Source organism: Myotis daubentonii, chromosome 3 (genome assembly GCF_963259705.1).
Source record: "Myotis daubentonii chromosome 3, mMyoDau2.1, whole genome shotgun sequence".
NCBI classification, from domain to species: domain Eukaryota; kingdom Metazoa; phylum Chordata; class Mammalia; order Chiroptera; family Vespertilionidae; genus Myotis; species Myotis daubentonii.
In genome coordinates this window covers 129,284,315-129,308,832 of record NC_081842.1, presented here as the reverse complement: position 1 = coordinate 129,308,832, position 24,518 = coordinate 129,284,315, and positions in this window count along the sequence as shown.

Below are 24,518 nucleotides of genomic sequence, written 5' to 3'. Positions count from 1 at the left end.
AGCCATGATTATTCTTTAGAAAGCTGACTTTTGCTGTTATTGAAAAAGTAGTAGATACCTCACAAAGCCCAGTACTGAATTCTTTTCTCTTTAACCCTCATGTCTCTTAAGCTGGTGTTTGGATCTAAGATCAGGAAACTCACCTGCCTGTTGAAAAGTTCACTTGCCTCTGGTTTAATACAGTGGGGCCTTGACTTACCAGTGTCTCGACTAATGAGTTTTTTGAGATACCAGCTGTCTCTCTGCTGATTTTTTGCATTGAGTTGATAGAGTAATTTGAGTTAACGAGCTCCTTAACGAGCTCGGTCTCAGAACGAATTAAACTCGTAAGTCAAGGCCCCACTGTATCTGCATATGTAAACACACACACGCACGCGCGCGCGCGCGCGCGCACACACGCACACACACACACACACACACACAGCCCTTCATTTTTTTTCATGATCAGCAGGATAGTCCAAGGGTTAGAATATCCTAAACCAGTGATGGCGAACCTATGACACACATGTCAGAGGTGACACGCGAACTCATTTTTTTGGTTGATTTTTCTTTGTTAAATGGCATTTAAATATACAAAATAAATATCAAAAATATGTCTTTGTTTTACTATGGTTGCAAATATCAAAAAATTTCTATATGTGACACAGCACCAGAGTTAAGTTAGGGTTTTTCAAAATGCTGACATGCCGAGCTCAAAAGGTTCGCCATCACTGTTCTAAACAGTATCTGGCACTTTGTTTTGGAGAGAGAATTCACCTGTTGTACTTTTTTTGGAGGCAGTGGTAGTGAGGAGGTGGGTTAGGATAGGGTTCAGTTAAATTAGACTTGCCATATGTATGTCCCAAAGATTGTGTGGGATACACTTATACAAAAATCCATTCATTGTTTATCTGAAATCAAATTTAATTGGGCTTCCTGTGTTTTTTATTTGCTAATTCAGATTAGCTGGTCAGGTTAGAGCTGGACATCTTTATTCCAGAGGCATCCTGGGGGGTGTCCCAGAACCCTCCTTGAGGGTGTGGTGGCTCCATTTTGTTTGGCTCAGACCTTGAGAAAGGCGTTGTGTTCCAAAGGCCTGCTACCTTCCTCCCCATGAAAAAGATGCAAGTAGTAATAGTTCACAAAGATCTTTGTGACCCTTAGTTAATACATTATATGTATGATGTTATCACCTTAAATGAACCCCGGTAGCTGCCCTTATTATCTTAACTACTAGCAACTGCTTACAGATCTTAAAGGCAAGGCAAGGGAGTGAGAGGACGGAAAATCTGGAAGATGCAATCTTAAGACCTTTCCTCTCCTATCTGCAGTTCTAGAACAGCTCTTTCAGGAAGGAAAAAATGTGGCATTGCTGAGTGAAGTTTTATGCTCTGAACGATGCTTCTGCTCATAGGAAACTTTTCAATGTGTTTCCTCCTTAGTGTCTGGGTCTTTTGTTTTCAGCTGCGCTTTGCACAGAAGCTGGAAAGCTAACTCCCCCAAAGTGAACTTCCTCTCCTTCTATAAACTGACCCCTGGTGGTTGCTATAGCAACTGCAAAGCCAGCATAATGAGCTGTGTAAACAAGCATGATTTCCACTGCTGGTGCAGGGCAAGCCCAGAGAAGAGAGAAGGGGAGGAATTTGATGAGCCTGGAAAGTAGTTCTTGGGGATTGCTGAAACCGCTGCAAAATATCCTCGCTCCTTCGGTCCTCTCCTGACCCCTCCCACCCCTCCCTTCTCCTCTCCTCTCACCTCTTGACTCCGCACCAGGCCATGAGAGGAGACAAAGGATGTAGCATGCAGGGGCCTCCTTTCACGCTGACAAGTTGAACACCGTGGGGCTGAAAACAAAATCTAAACATTTATGCAGAGCCCTAGGCTAGAAAAGTGCCAACTTGACCCTGCAAAACAAACCGCCTGCCTGTGTCGCCACCACAGCTGCTTCAGGACCGAAGTGCCTCAGATGCTAGGAGAATGGCTTCTGCAGCCCTCACCAGCTGGTTCATTCAAAAATTCGGCCAGAACTGGAGGCAGAAGCCTACAGATTTCTGAGAAGGTGCTGCTTGCATCCATGCTTTCCCCTCTTTTGGAAGGAAGGAAGGAAAGACGGAGAGAAGCACACAGTACCTTAGAGTTTTATGAGTATGAAGCTAAAAACATACATACATACACACCTTTTTCCTCTCCAGGAACTAGGCTGCTACTTACAGGAAACTTTCTTCACATAATAGTAGAAGTTCCAGTATTATTTTCTGTTTTCTTTGGTGAACTCTCTTGTACCCTCATGCCACTTATTTTAGAGAAAAGGTTCTGTACGTTAAATATGAACTTTACGATGCATATTACACCACAGCTTCCCTGTAAGCCTCCTAGAAAATGATCTCCATTGGCGGATTGGGTGGGAAAGCCTGTCTTTTGTCTTTCACAGGCCTGTATAGGTTTTCATTTCTTTCTATGAAAATCACTGTTTTCTTAGTCTCCCACTTAGAAAGTCTTGCATAATGAACTATATGTTCTTTCATAATCATAATTTTTATGATTCTCAACTTTTAATTATATTTTTCAGATAAGGAAACTGACATAATAGAGATTAGAGGACTATACTACAGGGATATTAGGAACTTTGGGTATAAAAGGAAATGTCTAGGTCTTTGTTGCCATTATTACCAAGTTATCAAATCTCTCTGTATTTATAAAAATCTAGATAAGCGAAGATAATTTACATAAGTTGCAGTTAATGCATAAATTATAAAGCCTTGTATTTACACAGCATTTCCTCCAGCACATTAACATATTTTCTCTAGTATTATTCTTTACAGTATCTTTTCATATAGGTGACCAGGTCCTAATATTTTAACTTAATTCTTAATTCTCCCCTGGTCTCCATCTTGTTGGCATTAAAATATTGCCATTATTTTCTTTTGAAACCATATTAATAACTACTCTTTAAGGTAGACATGCTTTAAACTATTCCTTTTAGTTAGAAAGAAGAAATAATAGACCCCACCATAGTTCTTGCTTTTTTCACAACATTTCTTCTTTTTACCCCCTTTTAAATTAAGCCATAGGCCACAGCATTTGTGGGCTCAACCCCTTCCTGGTGGGTGGGCCATGCCTTTGTGAGATTTTTAGTAAGATAAAGGGAAGGGAATCTGGACTAATAATACTGTGCCCTCGGGGAACATAGGGACATTTATGAAAAGTAGCAGTATTTTGGAGACCACCCTTTTCTTATCACTGTTCAATGGTGGGAAGAGATGACTGCCTGCTACTAGATATGATTTATGACTCCCAGGGATCTATTGGTAGCAGCCTCTGTGGGTGGGATGGCTGTAGAATCAAGGAATGCATGTATCCCAGTGGGACAAACTTATAGTCTCCACCCCTAAGACCAAAGGACCAGATTCTGGTGGCACAAGTCCCTCCCTTGGAACAGGATTAGTGTCTGTTATAGGAAACTATCAGTAGTGTTGATATTTCCACAGAGACGGCATTTTCTATCCCCAACCCTAGGCATTCTTCCCTCAGATGGTGTAAAATTTTACCAGCAGAATTTTCTGACATGGACGCTTCCTATACTCAGTTCAGGGCATCAGTGAGCTCTGGATACCCCTCCCCCCAACACACCAATCATGGGAGCTGGCACTCTGCAGAGACAAGAGGGCCCCCCACTCTCTGGATCTCCCAGGTTGTATGTAGGGGACACCTCACTGTAAGGGAGAATGGCTCCTGGTATCCTCTTCTTTGACATAAAAGCTCTAAGTACTTAGGGCAGAGAGAGAAAGAGATCATAAAATATGATCACTGGAAAGAAACTTAGAGATCATTAATTAGAACAAGGCTCTCTTCATTTCAAATATCAGGGTTCCTTTCATTGTCAAAACATTCCTGTGTGATAGTTGTGCCTTTATTCATTCTAGACTAGAGCTACCCAGTAGAAATGAAATGTGAACCTTATATGTAGCTAAATTTTCTAGTAGTCACATTAAAAAACTAAAAGAAAACATGATTCTTCATAGAAGATATAATGGCCAATGAAGAGATGCTTAACATCACTAATCATTATGAAAAATGCAAATTAAAACCTCAGTGAAATACTACCTCACAACCATTAGGATGGCAACTATCAAGAAACAAAAAACCCAGAAACTAACAAGTGTTGGCAAGGATGTGGAAAAATCGGAATCCTTGGGCATTGTAAAACAGTGCAGCTGCTGTGGAAAATAGTATGGCAGTTCTTTGAAAATTTAAAAATAGAACCACCATATGACCCAGAAATTCCACTTCTGGAAATTTAGAAGCAGGGTCTTGAAGATATATTTGTATACTCATATTCATAGCAGCATTATACACAATAGTCAAAAGTTGGACGCAACCCAACTGTTCAACAACAGGTAAATGGATAAACAAAATATGGTATATACATACAAGGAAATATGACTCAACCTTAGAAAGAAAGGAAATTCTGACATATGGATGAGCCTAGAGGACATTATGCTAAATAAAATCAGCTAGCCACAAAAGGACAAATATTGCAAGACTTCACTTATATGAGTACCTTGAGTAGTCAAATTCATAGAGGGAAACTAGAATGGTGGTTGCCCGGGACTGGAGTTGGGATGGAGATGGGGTTAGTATTTAATGGGTACAGAATTTCAATTTGGGAAGACAAAAAAGTTCTGGAGATGCATGGTGGTGACTGTTGCACAAAAATGTGAATGTAATTAACACTACTGAACTGTACACTTAGAAATGGTGAAGATGGTAAATTTTATGTTATGTGTACTTTACCGCAATAAAAAAAGAACAAGTGGGAATAATTTTAATAATATATCACATTTAACCCAATAGTACCAGAGTATTATCAGTTCACATATGATTGATACTAAAAATGTATTAATGAGATAGTTTACATTCTTTTTTTCATTCAAAATCTATTGTATATTTTATACTTCAGCATATCACAATGGCCTCATGTCAAGTGCTCAATAGCCACATGTGGCTAATGGATACCGTATTGGATGGATTGCTTTAGAAGGTATTTGGTGGGAATTTGGCTTCCAGGACTCCTTCCAGTTGCTTCAGGACCCCCAGAGCCCCTTAGGCCACAGGCTGGGAACTTGATGACCGTCACACACCAGGCATCTTTCCCCTCCACAGGCTTAGAGAAACAGGTCTCAGCCCAAGTTGTGACAATCAGTTGCTCAGTGTGGACAGAGCTAGCTCCCAACCACTCACCCTCAGGCATGGTTTAAGGACTAAGATAAGATTCAGAATATACCTTGTAAGAGTTACTGATGTCTGAGCAAAAAAAGTAAAGATTTTAAGAATTGGCAAAGAGAAGGCAAGGGATTTGATTTGGGGATGAGTAGGGCTTGACGAGAAGGCAATCTGGTTGGTATCCTTATTACTGTTTCTTAAAAAAAGACATCTTGATATGATCCTTCTTGGATAGCTTAGTTATTAATGAAGGTTTCCTTTTCTCCTCCCCTCCCTCCCCTCCATCCCCTACCTCCTTTTTACGGTAAGTGGGCTTCTCAAGGACATCTCCGTAAGGCTGCTATCTGTCTTGAAGTCCAATAAGAACTGCTCCCCTGCCTCCAGCCCTTTCTCTCTCTGCTCCCTATGCTGGGCCGCCAGAGACCCAGGGTCAGTCCTCCTGGCAATCAGAAGCAGAGTTCACAGCCCTGCTCCCCATGGTTGCCCTGCTGCCCTGGGGAAACTGTCCGGCTTCTGGAATAGTTCTTCCTGAGAATGCTAAGCTGTCTCCCAGACCTCCTGGCCCTCTGCTGGGGATGTGGGGGGCCTGTGCTGCTGCCTAGTCCACTGCCGCAGTTTCTGTGCTTCCAGAAGCCGCTCTCTCACCTGCCGGGGCCTCCATCTGCCAGTGGCCCAGAGGAGACAAAACGAGTGTTGCCCAGTGGCCAGGGAGGGAGACTCCTCTTCCCCGTGGCTGTCTGCTTTTCGGACGGCAAGCCTGGATTTGATTAAAAGCAGGTTCGCGCAAGCACCACCCTGCCCACCGGCCAGCCACACTGCAGAGGGCAGCTTGTATGCCAAACGGCGTTCACAGGGGGAAGCGGGACCTCGTCCAACCACCCCGAGCGGGTGAATCACGCTCTGGAGGGTGTGTGCGGCCTGTGTATGAGTGTGTGTGCTTGTAAGTGAACAGGGTGTGAGAGAGAAGTGGTCCAGTTTCAGTTCCCGTCACAGTGTTACCTCCTCAGAGTCCATTTCCTTCCCAGGAAAGTCAAGGGAGCAGCCAGGCACAGCCCTGTGGCCTGCGTGGTGGCTGGGAAAGGCTGCTCCACAAGCACAAGTGTACGACTTGTGTTTCTCAAGCCTAAGCAGGAACACATTTCTGGGGCTGGGGTGAGGAGGGGAAGGGGCCTGACTGCCTGCCCATGGGTGTTCCCCTCCTGAAATATTGCCATCCACTCACCCCCAGCTTTGGGACCTCCTTGGAACTGCAACATGCATGGTGTTTGTTAAGCCTTGGGCTCTGGGATGCCCCTGCATACTCACCCCCTGAAAGGAGAAGTGCTGTTTGTTCTTATTTTCATTTTCAGCAACATAAGCTTGTTCAGCTACAGGGCTACAAAGAGAACCCTCGTGCGTTTGGACACCAACTGGGGGAAATCAGTGACCCGGTGCTTCAGGAAAGTAGCGGGAGGAGCTTCATGGCCCCCGCTGTGCAGAGCAGAGTGTACCTTCCCGGCCCAGCTCTGGGACCAGGCTTTGTGCAGGATCCTGATGCTCTGTGTGGCTGAGGTGTGGAATCAGACATCGCAATAGGCCTTTCTCCTCCTCTGACGGCCATGCATCTCAGGGAGATGATTTGACTCCTCTCTGCCCACTTATTCCCCGTCCCAGGCTCATTCAAGAAGGTTCTCAACTCCCAGGCTGCCGTGAGCATTTACAGGAGACAATCCAAGCAAACAAGGGCAATGGCCTCTATGCTGCTTTGATTCCCCCCTGGGATTAATGTCACATGAACAAACAGTCCACAAAGCCTATATTCATAGAAATGCTTAGGATGTGGAATTAGAGCCAAATTATGCCTGTGAACAGCCTGAGACAAGGGACATGAAGGGGAGGGTGGGGCTCAGGAAGGGAGGGAGGCAGAGGCTGCGGCTCAAGGATTTGGAAGTGGCTGCATTCGCAAAGTGGCCAGCCAGCCGTGGAGGCCGGGATGTGAGATGGAGCAGGGAATTCATGTGACAGTGTCAGTTGCAACAGCTGAGCCTGATCTAGATTACCAACCATGCACAAGGGACTAGGAAAAATAAACAGCACTATCCTGTGGGGACTGAGCTGGGGCCGGCCCACCCCAGGGCCATCAGGGCTGGGCTGGCTGCAGGGAGGGGCCGAGGGAGATTGGCCGTCAGGCCATGCCCCCAATTGGGGTGTGGGGGGGCAATTTGGGGTCAGTAGCTGGGGGAGGGGCCGTGGGAAATTGGCTGGTCAGCCCCACCCCTAATTGGTGTGAAAGGGGCCGATCTGGGAGGGGGCCAGGTGGGAGGAGGGGCTGCAGGAGGTTGGCCGGCTGGCCCTGGCCCTATTGGGGTGGGGGTGGGGGTGATCAGGGGCAGGGCCAACGGGGGGAGGGGCTTCTGGGGGGTTGGCCGGCCAGCCCCACTCCCCCCCACCCCCCCATCAGCTGGTTTGCTGGCTGCAGTGGGCTTCATAGTGACTGGTCGTTCCAGCCGTTACAGCATTCCAGTCACTGGCTTTTTATATATACAGACATTATATTGTGTATATATATTATATGAATATGAATATGAATCTATATATGTAAAAGGCTAAGTGACCAACTGCCCATCTGTCCATTTGACTGTCTGACCAACCGACCAGCCGGTACATATGATGCGCACTGGCAATTTAAAAATAAACATTGATTCGCACATGCACGATACATATAAAGCTCTTGCTGGTGCCAGTCGCACATGTGTGTTTTGTGTTTTGATCTGTCATTGTCGATCATGAATTTGGTTGTTTTTGTTGACATTTCTATTATAGAGAAAGGATGAATAGCAATATTAAAATATTTCTTCTAATTAATTTCCTTTCAATGTGCACGAATCCGTGCACTGGACCACTAGAATAAATGTAAATGTAAATATAAATATAAATTTTTAAAGAAAAAGACTTAAAGCAAATATGACAAAATGTTAAAACTAATTGGTGTGTGCCTGGGCCTTGGCTATATTATTTCTGTTCTTTTCTACATAGTTCAGTTATTTTGTAATTAAGAAAAAATATGTTTAAAATTTTAAAAAAACTGTCCTGGCCAGTGTGCCTCAGTTGGTTGGGGCGTTGTCCATGCACCAAATGGTTGTCGGTTCAATTCCCAGTCGAGGCACATACCTAGGTTGCGGGGTTTGATCCCCAGTCAGGGCACCGTGGAAGGCAATCGATCAATGTTCTCTCCCACATCAATGTTTCTCTTTCTTCCTTCCCCTCTCTCTAAATTTAATGAGCATATCCTTGGGTGCGGATTAAAAAAAGGAAAAAATTGGGCATTCTTTATTTTATCTCATGGAAGCTGTTTTTGGATGTCTGGACTCCCCTTCTCACTTCCTTTGTTGAGATTCCAGGCAGAGCCAGGAATGCTGGATTCCTTGACAGCTGGGTTTTGTACTGCCCCCCCCCCCGCCCACCCTGCTCCCCCCCCCCCAACCCCCCTCCCCCACACACAGGAGTTAGCATACCAGGAGATCCTGGTCCTGGTATTCCCCACATCCTCATGGCTCACTGATTCCAGTGAGCTGTGGAAGCAGGCACCATGCAGCCTTGTGTGCTTGGCCTGCTGGCTGGGAGCATCCAGGATGAATCACCGGGAAGTCATCGTAATTTTCCCTTTCGAAAAGAGTTGGGAACAGCAGCACTGTAGGTTGACCTGCCTGAAGCTGAGGGAAGATAAATAACCAGGAGGCAAAACCTGAACTGAAAACCCCAGTTGAGATTTAGGGCCTGGGTTCTTCCAGCCGAGAGCCTGTGAGAGTGCAGGGCACTCATGGAGCCCTGACCACTCAGTGGCTTCTCCTGTGGGTGAGGTGTACCTCTGACCAGGCCTGCAGAGTTGCCTTCCCGCACACACCCTTGCAATTCCCTAGGGGCCCATGCTTAAGACACTCAGAGAAGGTGGCTGGTGGCTCAGGAACTGGTAAGACTGGTTTCCAATGCTGGCAGCCACTAGGAGATGCCAGGAGGACACGGTTAGGAGAAGCATTTGGGGTGGGCAGAAGGCAGAGCTGCTCTGACCAATTTATAGGCGGCTAGAAAAGCTGCTGGAGTCTCCCACTCTCATTCTGGTTATCTCCTGGACATTTTACATCCAGGATATGATCCTGGAATGTGGTGACCCTTTTGCTGAACTGTGGGAACAATTGTGTCAGAAATAAAATCCAAGTGCCAGAGTCCCCTCAGAGAATTTTCCTGGGTCTGATTTCACTCTAAACCACTTGGAAAAAGTTAAGATCCTACAACATTTTCAAGCCAGTGAGTGTGGCTTGGATTTTTAAATTAAATTTAATTTTATTATCCTCACCCAAGGATATTTTTTCCATTGATTTTTTAAGAGAAAGTGGAAGGGAGGGAGGGGAGAGAGAGAGAAGAAGGGAGAGCGCAAGAGAGAAACATGGATGTGAGAGAGACACAGCTATTGGTTGCCTCCCACTCTCATCTCAACTGGGGGTGGGGATTGAACCTGCAACCCAGGTATGTGCCCTTGATAGGGAATCAAACCTATGACCCTTCTGTCCGCAGGCTGATGCTCTAACCACTAAGACAAACCAGCCAGGGCTGGCTTGGATTTTTTTTTTAAAATGTTCCTTTTATAGAGGAATTTTATTTTTGTTCTTGAGTTATTTTTGAATCAAAATTTGAAGTATAGTATGGAGTTTCCTCAAAAAACTAAAAATGGAACTCCCATTTGACCCCATGATCCCACTTCTAGGAATATATCCCAAGAAACTAGAAACAGCAATCAGAAAGGATATATGCACCCCTATATTCATAGCAGCACAATTTACAGTAGCTAAGATTTGGAAACAGCCTAAATGCCCATCAGCAGATGAGTGGATTAAAAACCTGTGGTACATCTACACAATGGAATACTATGCTGCGGTAAAAAAGAAGGAATTTTTACCATTTGCAACAGCATGGATGGAACTGGAGAGCATTATGCTAAGTGAAATAAGCCAGTCAGAGAAAGATAACTATCACATGATCTCACTCAATTGTGGAATATAATGAACAACATAAACTGATGAACAAAAACAGATCCAGAGACAGAGAAGCATCAAACTGACTGTCAAACCTCAGAGGGAAGGTAGGGGAGGGTGGGGGAAGAGGGAGAGATCAACCAAAGGACTTGTATGCATACATATAAGCCTAACCAACAGACACAGACACCAGGGGGGTGAGGCATGAGTGGAGGGGGATGGGGGGTTAAGGACACATATGTAAGACCTTAATCAATAAAGAAAAAAAAACTTGAAGTATAGTTACTGCAACATCATACACAGAATCTTTCTTTGAGTTACAGCTGTCCCAGTCCCTTGGAGCCCAATGGCATCGTTTAGGGTGTCACAACTTTAAGCCTTCGGGGCCTCGGTTTTGTCAGGGCTCTTGAGGCATTGCTTCTCTTTGCTGCTCCAGAATAACAGGCTGACCATGTTTTTGAGGAGCGGCAAGGATTCATTAGCCTGGACTATTTGTCAGTGGGTTTGAAGACAAGGAAATGTTTGTTTTATGAGAACATTTGTCCCACCTTAATTTGCAAGGGATAAAAAAAGTAGCCACCATGAAGCATGATAGAAAAGTATTTGGTTCTTGTGAAACACATGAGTGTTGTCATAGAATTTCTTCTCCATAAAAACACGTTGGAAAGAATTTTCCAGTTGTCCCATCTTTCATGTCGCCTCGGGATCATGTTTTCTCAAAGCCCAGGGAGGGGAGAAGTTGCAGACGCTGGCCCGTGGGAGGATCCCACACTCCAAGGTCCCTTCCCTCTCAGAGTTCAAATGGTCCATGCGCTGTTCTCCCTCCTCACCCAGAGGAAAGTCCCTGTGGCCCACTTTCTGTGCAGTGCTTTTCCACTCTTTCATAATCTATTATTGTGACCTTGAGATGCAGAGAGAAGGCTTTGGCAGGGCGTGCTTCACGTGGAGCCAACTCTGCTGGCATCTGTGCCCTGGTACCACATGCCCGTGGCTGCAGCTGCCCGTGCTCCTGAGAGTACACGCCTTTGCCGTCATTCTGCGTCCTGACACCTGAGTCAGGGCTACAGGACCCTTGAGGCAAAGGACTCCTGCCAGGCGCCACGAGAAGAGCTGTGTTCCTGGGAGGCTGGTTCAGCAGAGAAGCGCGCATGGGAGAAGGGGTGCATGTGTGTACATGCATGTGTGCGCGGGTGGGGGTGTGTGTGTGTGTGAATGTGTGGGTGTGTGTATGTGTGTGTTTTAGAGAAGGACATGAGAGAGGGAGGAAGGGAGGAAGGAGAGACAGAGAGAGAGAGAGAGCGAGTGAGAGAGAGAGAGAGCACAATAGAGAAAAGACAGAGATAAAAGAGAATCTGCTTTGAAAGTAGATTTCAAGTTATTATTTTTTGGACTATACCTGATTTGATTATTATAAATATCAGTTATAGAAACTCTACAGTCTATTCAAGACGGTTTATTCTTAAAAGAAGACTTTGATGCTATGAGAGGAATACTGGGAAGCAGAAGAAAGACCCTATCAGGTCAGTGAGGAGGAGGGAAACGCGAGGCACGCAGGGAGTGCGGGTCCAGGACTGCTGGCTACACTCTTTGGCCCCCAGCTCACCACCCTTTTCCCAGTCCTACCCTCTCCCTCTTCACCCTGGTTTGTGTTGGCAGACCCTCCTGCCAAAGCTTACTTCATCACACGAAGTGAGGGGGAAATCAGATTGGCCCCTAACTGGACTTGCTGTAGACAATTGGGTTAAGCTGACAGGAGGGAACTATCAGATACCGAGATTTCCAGAGTTTGGTTTTTAAAATTCACACTTGGGAAGTTCTTCCAGAATTCAAGTGGTTATAAATCAGGAAACTAATTTTCGGTGTCCGGATTTTAAATCTCTTAAAAGAGGATACTGGAAATAGTCTGGAAATAGCAAGTGCACACACTATCATGATATCCAATGAAATTATATATGTGTATATGGTATATAGAAAGTAGATATGTGTGTATGGTATACATAGTATATGGTATATATAACACACAATGTATATATAGTACATGCTGTGTATTATGTGTGTGTATGTATGTGTATATATGTGCATACACACACACTTCAGAACATGTAATAACAAGTACACAGGTGTTTTCTTTTTTATTTTCTAAATCACCTAATGTTTAGTTCCTGGGTGTAATCAGTGATTCACAGATGAAGAGGGCTGGCACATTGTTTGCAGGCATTGTTGTTTATTCCTTGAAAGGAACCTTCCGTCAGCACTGGACCCCCAGGTGTTTTCAGCCATCACCCCTCAAGCCCTTACAGTGAAGCTCCGCCTCCACTTTTCGAATTGTAGCTCTAGTTCCCAAAGCAGATGCATCTCTTCCTGACCCATCCACTCAGCCATTTAATCCTCCACTAAATGAATTAAGTCACTGTTCAGCAAACACTGGTGACTGCCCACTCTCTGGAAAGCCCTGTGGATACGGCAGGTGGTGTGTGTGTGTGTGTGTGTGTGTGTGTGTGTGTGTGTGTGTCTGACATGCTAGGGCTTACCACTCACGAGGTGACACACAGACATTGACACACATTCTATTTAAGTGCTTATTTAATCTCTGCAGTTCTTGGGCCACATAAATAATTCCTCAAACCATTTACCCCCAGCTCAGAGCCAGCCACCAGCTTTCATTATAGCAGCTGCCATTTGTGTATTTGTGTATCCGTTTCTGGTGGCCGGTGACCCCGAGGAGAGCTGCTGAGGAGAAGCAGACGCAGGCCCATGGAGAGGGTCTCTCCAGGGAGGTGGCACACAATGAGAATGGTGATGTGGGAGCGAGAAACTGCTCAGGACACAACATCCCCCTCCTCATTTTTCCTGACAAATGTAGTCTCTGCTCTCTGTGATTCCTTCTGGATACTTCCATCGGAATGCACATCTTCGATGGCAAGCCACTGTCTGCATGAGCCTGCTCCAGCAGCAGCCGTGCGTGCGGCCTGCTGTTCTGCACGCTCAGGGTTATGTGCGAGGATGTTCCCGTCACCACTCCCAGCCGTTGTGTGGACTCTTCTTGAGCTGGTGTGCAGTGATCAGGGAATCATGGGGAACATGTGGCCTAGAGCAGCAGCCAGGAGCCAGAGTCCTGAGTCCACCCAGGATCCAGTCACCTCAGTTTCTTCCTCTGACACGAGGGGTGTGAGCTGGAGCAGCCCGGGGCCTCCTAGCTCTGATCCTGAGGTTAAATGGAGCATAGTTGTGTTCCTTGTACTTGGGGAAGGTGAGGCCGCTGCAGGCCCTGGGCAAACACAGTGCAGGTCCTGGGTGGCCCAACCTGGACAAAGGGCTGTCTGCCCAGGCAGTCTGTGCAGGAGCGTCCCTGGCTCTAAGGGCAGTGTAACTGCCGGGGAGGATTGTAATGAAGAAATGCTCTCCACTGAAAAACCAGAAATACTCCTCGAGCCTCTGCTGGGTGCAGGACACACTGGGTGTGGGGGACACAGGGAAACATGGAGCAGGGGCCTGCAGCCTGCCTGGCAGCTCCTCATCTCCCTCCTTCCCTTGCTCCACCCTCAGGGAGCAGACCTGCCAGTGTTCATCCGTGTGCGTGTCGTTGGGACCAGGGAAAGCAGACAGGGCTGCAGACAAGGGGCGCTTTCCAGCCCATCGCCTCCCTGTGATAGACTTCTTGTATTCTGCACTGCCTGGATCCCTTGCTTCCCTTCCTCATGATCCTTTAGCTCGTGTCTTCAAGGCTCATCATCAAAGTGGTCTCACTTGGTCTTTTTGTTTTCAACTTGCATTACAGCTCTGCCCACATGTTCCCCTTTAACAAGACCTAACATTTTGCTGCCTGCCTCCCGCCTGTGGTCATTATCCACCACACCCAGGTTTATTATGGGTGTTGAGCAATATCACCACTCATTATTATCAGAATATATATATGATTAATGCCCCTTTATCCACAGTTTCAGTTACCTGTGGTCAACTGTAGTCTGAAAATATTAAATGGAAAATTCCAGAAATAAGCAATTTATGTTTTAAATCTTGCACCATTCTGAGTAGCGTGATGACATCTTGAACCATCCAACTCCATCCCACATAGGATGTGAATCATGCCTTCGTCCACCATCTTCATCTTAGTAACCATCTTGGTTATCAGATCAACTGTTGAGGTATCGCAGTGCTGGTGTTCAAGTTGCCCTTATTTTACTTGATAATGTCCCCAAAGTGCAGGAGTAGTGATGCTGGCTTTTCAGATGCGCCAAAGAGAAGCTGTAAACTTTATTATGGGTATGCATGTATAGAAAAAAATTTAGTACTATATGTGGTTTCAGGCTTCCACTGGGACTCTTAGAAATACACCCCACAGATAAGGGGGGACTACTGTGTGTGTGTGTGTGTGTGTGTGTGTGTGTGTGTAATTTCTATGAATTTATCTATACATAAATTCATAAAAAATAGAAAGGGACCAGAGATCACAAGCCTTCATGTAGCTAAAGCACTGCTCAGCTGTCTTGGTGCTTATAAGGAAGTTTCCCCCCTATAGATGGATATGATTTGAGAGAAATCTGCCTAAAAGAATGGAGCATACTGACCAAGTTTATAAAGGTCTCTGGCTACTAGCTTATTGAGACTCCTGACAGATTCCTTTGTCTTAACTTGGAGATAGTTCAGCCAGTGGCCACTATATCATTCCCTTCTTTTTGCTGAACCTGCCTGCCTCCATGGTTCTGTAGGATTCCTGTTACTAAAGTGTATCCTAAACAGGGTGCCATTGTTCAATCTGTTCTGAAAAGTCACTGTGAGTGTCCATTTTCCTCTCATCTATTTTATCCAATATCTATGCCCAACTATCAGATTTCATCATTGCTATGATACACATTATTTTCACATTTCTGAGGTTGGAATCATTTAAAATGGTGGCATGTCACATAACATGTTAAGGTTCATTTCCTTCTTAGTGGTACACCCAATGATGCTACTACAGACTGTATTTTAGATTTGCAGAAATATTGCTTGAGAAATCCCGAACAAATGATGGCTGTTTTAATAACTCCCCTCCCAGCTAGGAGAGGCTGCAGGCTCCTCTTCTACCACTTCAGGAATCTTGCAGGTGCCGTCATCCACCCCACACCCAACCCACTTGACACCCTGGCTGCTGGAGCTCTAGTCCTTTGCCTCCTACCTGGTACCTGTTTCCTGCCTGGGTTTCTGTTGAACTCCAAGAGGCCTATCTGTCCAGCTGAATTTCAGCTTCACCTCTAGGCTCCACCCTCTGCTGACTCTTAGCTCCGTGCTCTGCAAGGTGTGGACACTGGCATGCCCACGGGTTCCCAGCAAGTGTCCTAGCCCCCGGTCAAGCAGGGACTGAGCCTGCCTGTGTGCCAGGGAGAGGAGTTCAGGCATGCAGGAGAACCAGGCTGTGCTTTTTTAAAAAATGTTTTTATTGCTTTTTAGAGAGAGAGGAAGGGAGAGAGATAGAAACATTTATGAGAGAGAAACAACATTGATAGGCTGCCTCCTACATGGCCTCTAATGGGGATCAAGCCCGCACTTGGGCATGTGCCCTGACTGGGAATAGACCCTCAACTGGGCCCAGACTGTGCTTTTTACTTTTCTATCCTCAACATTTTACACATTTACTGGGACATAGTAAGGGTTCAATAAATGTTTATGCAATAAATCCACAAGCTAACAGATTCATTGTTTTTATCTACATGTGACACATAGGTGCAGAACATCTACTTCTACATATTCTTTCCTTGTTTCCATGACAAAGAGGAGCTAGCACAGAGCCATTCCCTAGCAGGGCTGTGGCTTCTGGTCTCTAGGGCTGCTAGCTGACCCTTTCATTTAGATGTGGTGGTTTTGGGTTTTTTTCTGCCCCTTTGGTTGGGATGGGATATGGTTAGCTTTGTCGGTGTGGATGAGGTGGGGCATACAGGTCTCATCTCTCTCTTTCTGCATAGCGTCATACCTGGCCTAGCCTTGAAATTTCCAGTTTACCTGGGACAGATCCAAGTTTGTGGCTGAGGCCAGAGCTGGGCAAGGCGAGGCTCCACGGGCATTCGGCTTCCAGCTCAGTCTAGATGAAGGTTGTTTGCACCTGTCAAATGCATGGGATTCGTCCTGGTTCTTATCTGGGTCAGGTTCACCTCTGGCTTTGACCTAATGCTTTTGTAAAGCTGTGGCTCTTCACCTGGTTAACTTCTCACTGGGGGCACTGCTGGGATCATTGAGCTTCCCTGTGAATGGAGCACTTGCTTACTACACTGGAGGGCAAAGAAACATTAGAAGACAAGGTCCCTGCCATCAGTAAACCACCTGCCTCTGCTCAGCAACATGCTGAGAAATAGGACCAGCCTTGTAATAGTCTCCCCATGGAATCGACTGGTTTGTTCACAGTGATTCTAGATTATATTTCATTAATGTTCACTCTTACCCAGATTTTGGCATTCTATTTCTTATTTCTTCTAGAAAACAGACAGATCTACTGGTACTTGTTGAGGAGGCACTGATCTTTATTTTCTTTGGTTAGGGGCTGTGCTGGGAGCTCTGATCATGGCATCCATAGATGGCGCCATGGCGAGGCATTGGCAGTGGTGTGCCATGTGGATTCCTGCGAGCTGACATGTGGCTAGCTGGTCAGCCAAGGCAGGTGTGTTTTCACCGGAGGAATCGGCAGATGCTACATCAGGGCTTTCTCCCCCTTCCCTTGTGGAGCCAGGTAGCCTGCATACCAGAGGCTGACTCCTAATGCAATAGCCTGGGAGGTGTTATAGCTGATTATTTCATGTTTTTCTTCTTTTTCTTTTTAGTTATAAATTTTTATCAAGAAATAGGCATTCATAATGGGAGAAGAAGAAGGGCCTACAATTAGGGTTGAAAAGTCTGTAATAAGGCGCAGACTCATGTAATGAAAACTACAGCAGCCTCAGTGTAGAAGATGACCTTGGTGCACTCGGCTTAAATCCTCCTTCCAACAGGGGCACCCTCCCCTGCTGCTTTGACTAATCAGCTAAGAACTTTCTCTATGACCTTGTCCAGAGATTTGCCCTTGACTGAAGAAGGCACACTCAGTCACCACCCCCCCCCTTTCCCATTGTGTACAAAAGCCACCCGCAGCCTCAAGGTGAGATTGTAAGAGTTATAGGCTCCTAGTGTTTAACCAGCACTTCTCAACCTGTGGGTTGCGACCCCAAAGGGGTCGCCTAAGACCGCCGGAAAACACATACATAATTACATATTGTTTTTGTGATTAATCACTATGCTTTAATTATGTTCAATTTGTAACAATGAAATTGGGGGTCACCACAACATGAGGAACTGTATTAAAGGGTCTCGGAACTAGGAAGGTTGAGAACCACTGGGCTAGAGATTCAGAACAAGATGAATGTCTGTTCTCCGAGCCATTAGCATCTTTCAGTTTCTCCTAATGAAAGGCAATCAGGCAAATATTTGAGGATAAAAGAAACCATTAACTTCATAGTTAAACCAGACATATTAGATTTTTCTCCTTCAGTTTTCTTTGTGGAACAAACTCTGAAAACACTCATTTCAGAGAAAGAGCTGAAAGCAAAAAGGAGGAATTCCCCACATCCCTCACTGCCAGTGCCCAGTGGACAAAAGTTTTGGTGTGGAGCACTGAGAGCTAACGATGCTTTCTTACTGTTATTATCAGCAATCCTACACACGAGGCTGATCCCTTGCTCCAGCCTGACTTACAGAGGGAGGGGCTCCCTGGCAAATATGATGCAGCGGGTAAGCCCCTGAAGAGGGGATGTTGACTGAGTAATGAATAACTGGGAGGAACCAGCCCTGCAAAACCTTAGAGGAGGAGGAGGAGACTAAGGCTCCCCAGCCCCTGGAGGAATGGAAGGAAGCTCAGGTGACAGCCCCAGGTGATGGGATGGGAGTGGGTGGTGAGCAGGGGAAGAGGCTGGAGCCATCTGAGTCACCATGCAGCAATGTGGACCATTGTCAGCCAGAGTGAGGAGCTGAATATAAAAACCCTCAGGTCCTTCACGTTGGTGAGGCACCCACCAATCCAACCTTCTTGAGGATGTCCAGGCATCCTGATACACAAAGATTTTTCCGTAAGAGTTGTTAAAGCTGGTATTTCCTAACATATATAAAAAATGAATCATTTAGATGAATAATACCAAATACCACTCACTTTTCCTTCTCTGTAAATTGCATATACATCTACATAATGCCAGGGTCTGTGCCCATTGTAATGTCCCAATAACTCGTGTGGTTAAAGTGAACGTGCAGCACTGCCTTCTTTCAGGCCCTCCCATCCTTGCCTCTCACAGGCACACCCCTGAAATGGACAGGGAGCCTTAAATCTCAGAGTTCCAAATGTCACCCAGGTGTCAGGTTTACCTGAAGGGGAGGAAGTCATGGTATGGGGGAGGGCTTGGGGGAGGAGGGGTCCAGGAGCACAACCCCAGGCTGTTCTGCTGTGGTCAGAGGGAAATGCAAAACAGAGTTTGTTTCCAAGACTTTCAGACTCCAGAAATGGACTTAGTCTCCAAAAATGATTGGTTTTATCCAGATGAGTTGACAGAGAATATCTGACTGAATTGCACTCTATGATTCAGTCAGTGCTTGCTATTGAAGTCAGTTTTAGATGATGTTTTCCTATTCATTTTATCCTCTCTGCCATCAGAATTGCTTACTCTGCTGCACTCAGTACGGTTCTCATTCCGGAAGACAGATGTGACAGACAATCTTTCTTGGGTCAGAGTGGACGATGGACTGCTAACTGGTAGTGTGATTGAGGCAGGAGAGTAAGAAGCTAGGGAAATTCCTTGACAAGTAGAATAAGGGAAACTGAGACAATATATTATATGAGACCAAACAATTAGAGCAATTTATAGCCAGCTAATGAATCACAAGGTTTTATCTTCCCTAACCACGGACACTAAGGAGCAAAAGGTTTACACATTCCAGACTGTCCCAGGGCAGAGCAGCCTCAGTCCCTGTCCCTCTTCGATGACTTTCTTGATGACGTTCTTTAAAAATGAAACTAACCAGAAAATAATCCCTGATCCCACTATGTGCACATTTTGATGAATCAACATATTGAAGGACACACCTGAAAAGCTAGTGACTATTTTAAGACCCTCCCCTAAAACCTCCCCTAGATTGCAGCAGGCCAAAGAGAGATAAAACTCAAGCCACGGCTTGCTCTTGCTAGAGCATGCCCATGCTTATATCTTTGTTGTATTTCTCCTAAACTCAAAGGGACCCCAGGAGACTTGCAACCAGTGGAGTAGTGGGCAGCAGCAACTCCACAGGCTTTCCCCTGAACCTGTCTCCAAGCCCCCCTTTTTCTCTCTCCTGTTGCTTCTTCTGCTTTAAGCCCTTCCTTTGTTTTACTGTCCTCAGCTTTAATAAACATACTCTCAAAATCACCTGGACACATGTTGTGAAATTTTTCCTACGCAAACTTAAGAACCCACGCACTACCTATGGGCCCTATGCAGACCCACATAGGGCCAAGGCCCTGTCTGGTAACATGATGACAAAGGTAGGTATAGCTCTTTGGCATGTTACCAAACAGTGCGAGGAGGATTTCTGATAGAGGGCCATCAGATAGGAAATCATTCCGGCCTGCCAGGGAAAGGAGTAGTGGGGGTTCAGAACAAGTCACCCCAATATGTGCCTCTATGGTATGCAGATTATTTCGAGATATGGGCAACTTGAGCCACAGGCTCAGGAGAAACTTCTGTCCCTCCCTTAACTGTCTACAAGAACTTGAATTAGGGTCCTTGCCCCTAGCAAGCAATTAGCAGAGCAAACCTCTTTTGACCTATCTATACGGCAGGACAAGCTTCTATTTATTAAGCATCTGCTCTTCTTATTATCCTGCAATGAAGTCAAGCAGTTTTAGATACTTTTTTTCCCAATCATTTTATCCTCTCTTTCATCAAAATTGCTTATTGAATGCCTCCTATGCACTCAGATGTGACAGATGATCGTTCTTGGGTCAGAGTGGACAATGAAAGCTCCCAGGGTGCCTCATGTCATCCCCAGCTTGGATGTCCTATACACCCATGTTCCCTTTCTGTCTCTGAACCTTTGAATCTCTCCTGCATGTGGAGTCTCTGACTCTCATGTATGCAGGGTTCTCATACATATAACTCTGTCTCATGTCTATGTTGTGGTAGGCAGTTAGATAAACATGAGCAGAGCAAGGACGATGGGCCAGGCACAGAAGGTCACCAGGGTGGAAAGCCCTGGGTGTCTAGCAAAGGACAATTGTAGGGTGGGACCTCCCCGCCAGGGTGACCTTTTCTCCTTAGCATATTGCTGGTCATGCAGTTTGGACCCCCTGACCTTCCTCCCCAGAGATAACCATCTAGGCTTCTGTTGTATTTCAGCTCCAGGCCCACAAAAGCAGCAAAACCAGACAAGTGACACCAAGGCTGACCTCAGCTGTATTGGATAATGACCCCTGCCCTCACGCCACCCAATCATCAGTGGACACCCAGACCCTGGAAGGACACACCTGGAGAGCTGATGGATATTCTATTAAGATCTTCACCTGGGACCTCCCCTAAGATCTCTGCCCTTAAAACTCTTAAGACAGAGGACCCAGTTGGCTCTCCCTCCTGGGAGCACGTCCTCACCTTTCCCTCCCCTCACTTCCCCCAGGCTCCTTACCATGACCTTCCTCACTCCCAAGCTCCAAAGGCCCCTCCTTTGCCTCTGTAATTAATTTTCTCAACATTTCTTCTACGAAATACTTATTTTGTCTCTGTGATTTTCCAAATAAATATTCTCTTACAGTTGGAGCCTTGGCTCTGAATTCTTTCCTAGCCAGAACTCAAGTACCAAGGTTGCTGAACCAAGATCCAGTCTGAATTGGTGCCGTACCTGCCACCCACAACAATTTGATAATTAGGTCAACCCCCCAAAAAATTGAGAGTAGAGGAAAGTTTGAACACCTCCCCCTCCCCCCTCCCTCTCCCCTGCTCCCCTGCACCCACACACCCACACACTGAGTCCTTCTGTGAGCTCTGGAGAGTTAAGGCCAAGAGTCTGGGTCCTGAAGAGAGTTAGATACCATTGTCACAAGTTTCATTGTTATTTTTCAGGGTTTGAGAGTCATAAAAGAATTTTAAGTAAGAGAATAACATAACAAACATTTTGAAAATGTGACTCTGGCAGTGATCAGGGGAAGAGGGATGAGGGTTTAGCTATCATTGCTGAACAATAAGTTACTTCAAAACATAACGGCTTAGAACACTAGCACGTTTTTCTTTGGATCTGCACTGCTGAAGCTGAGAGGTTCTGGCTTGGAGTCTCCCATGGGGTTGCCGTGAAGATGCTGGCCAAGGCTACAGGTATTAGAAGGCTAAGGGGGCAAACTCCACGGCTGCCAAGTTGGTGCCGTCATTGACAGGATGGGTGGCCTAGGAGAGTGAGGCAAAGTGGCTGTTATGAAATGCATATTTTCCCCCACCCCGAATTCATAAGTTGAAAGCCTAACCCCAAATGTTATGGAATTTGGAGATGGGGACTCTGGAAGGTAGTTGGGGTTAAATGAGATTATGAGGATGAGGCCCTGATCTTTTAGGACTGGTGCCCTTATAAGAAGAAGAGACCAGAGCCCCTTCTCTCTCTGCCCTGTGAGTGCACAGTGAGAGGGCAGCTATCTACAAGCCAGGAAGAGAGATCTCACTAAACACTGACTCTGCGGGCACCTTGATCTTGGACTTCCTAGCCCAGGGATGGCGAACCTTTTGAGCTCGGCGTGTCAGCATTTTGAAAAACCCTAACTTAACTCTGGTGCCGTGTCACATATAGAAATGTTTTGATATTTGCAACCATAGTAAAACAAAGATTTATATTTTTGATATTTATTTTATATATTTAAATGCCATTTAACAAAGAAAAATCAACCAAAAAAAATGAGTTCGCGTGTCACCTCTGACACACGTGTCATAGGTTCGCGATCACTGTCCTAGCCTCTAGAAATATGAGAAGTGTTTTTTGTTTAAGCCACCCAGTCTGTGGTATTTTGCTATAGCAGCCTGAGCTAAGACAATGGCAATGCCTTTTATGACCTGACCTAATACTGTCACTTCAAATTCTATTTCTGAGACAATGCCACTACCCTCATTTGAGGGAAAAGGAATGAGACCCCACTTTTTGAGGAAGGCATGCTGAAGAACTCGTGGACATAATTTAAATATCCTTTGATATTTTTGGAATAAGGGTTTATTTTGTGATGGTGAGGAAGGAATCTAGCCCTAAAGCAGGCAGAATAAGGCATAGATATGAGAGGCATTAAAATGATGGAATTAACAGGATTGGGAAAGTGATTGCAATTAGAACGAGCTGGGACAATCAAAGGAGAAGTGATGCGGAGGAGGAAGAGTAGAGTCAGGACATGCTCAGTGTAGGATGCCTTTGTGATGGTGAAATGGTACTTCAAATAGGCAGTTGCACACGCAGGTCTCTGGCATTCATCTGGGGGTTGTAAGCCTGAAAACTATGGGTGTAGATGAGATCATTAGGCAAGAGACATAAAATAAGGGGAACAAAGGCCCAGGCAGAACTCTGGGGAGTTCCGTCATTCGGGTTTGTGTAGGGGAGGACAATCTGGGAAAGGTGACTAAAAATGGGGTGGAGAGGAGGGACAAAATGCGGAAACTGTGGCTTCAGAGAGCCAAGTGGAGAGGGGGCTCCTGTATTGACACAGCTGGCAGGTCTGGCAAGGTGGCTGCAGGTGGCGATATGGAGGTCCTTGGTGACCTTGGCCAAAATGCTTCAGCAGGGTAAGAGAAGTTCAGATGGAATTGGGTTAAGGAGTGAATATTTTCAAGAAAATAGACACAGACTCTGTTGACAAGCTCTTTTAAGAAGGTTGGCTATCATAGAAGAGCAATAGATAGAGGTTAAAAAATTGTTTTAATACTTAGGGGAGGGCTGCAGTAGAGAGAGAAGAGGGTGAAATGAGGATGAGAAAGAAGAGTAAATGAAGGAGTCACCTGCTTTTGTTCTCCTCTCTCATGGAAAAGAAGGGGTGGGGTTGGGTACGCATGATGGCGATCTGTAGATTTGGGATTTCCATCAGGTGCCTTCTGTTTTTCTTATGAATGATAAGTCTAAGTCAGTGGTACACCTCTTTGGTTACATATCAGTATGGCCTGGGGCAGTTTTTCAGCATCCTTTATGTCCAGGTTCACTCTCACACTCATTACATTAGAAGCTCCGAGTTGGAACCCAAACACCAGAATATTTTAAAGTTCCCCACGCGAGGCCAGAGTGCTTCCCAGGGACAAGGAGGGTCATTGCTGGAGGGGAGCTGGGAGGAGAGAGGTGTGCTTGTGTGAGGCCACAGGATCCAACTGTGGAAGCACAGTGTGAGCCACTTGGCAGGGCTGCCAGACAATGGGAGGCCTTTTAGAGGCAGGTGATTGTGCATTTCCTGTGGTGACTGTTTGGCTGTGTGGTTACCTCCAGCAGAGCTACCTGCTTGGTCTGTATTAGTAAATACCCTCTCTCGACTAGAATGTAGGATGTGAGTGGGAGAGTAGTGAAACAGACTATAAAAGCCTATTTGTAGAGAAGATCTTTTTTTAATAGGCCATGGGAACTTTGGGGGATTTCAAGCTGGGGTGGTTTAGCACCTGTTTTTGAATCCTGGGGAGAGGGTGGATTGGACACCAGCAGGCAGATCTGGTTGCTTCAGCTGTCCTAATGGAAACATAGTGTGGTGCTCTGCTCAGACTTTTCCCTTCATTCTTTTTAAAAAATATATTTTTTTATTGATTTTTAGAGAGGAAGGGAGAGGGATAGAGAGATAGAAATATCAATGATGAGAGAGAATCATTGATCGGCTGCCTCCTGCACGCCCCCTACTGGGGATCGAGCCTGCAACCCAGGCATGTGCCTTTGGCTGGAATCGAACCTGGAACCCTTCAGTCCGCAGGCTGATGCTCTACCCACTGAGCCAAACCAGCTAGAACACATTCTTTCCAGGCACATTAGGGCCATGCATAGTGTGAGGAGCAGAAGATGAAGCATTACTGCTCCCATCACTGGGTCTGATGAACTGTACATAACAATTAGGGACAGGGAGGTCCAACACTCCAGTCATTGAAGGGGACATTCTTCAGGGGCCCTGTTTCTGTTCATTCTAATCATTCCTGCTGGCATAGTACCCTGACTGGCTACCGACTGCACAGGCAAGGAGGGGCACATTTTTATAAACTGGCTCCAGTATGGTGCTCTCCATCAGATGAAAGAAAGTCCCTTGTCCTGAGGTGGTGCTCTGTTGATGCCATGTAGCCCTAGAGGTAAGTTATGCCTAGACAG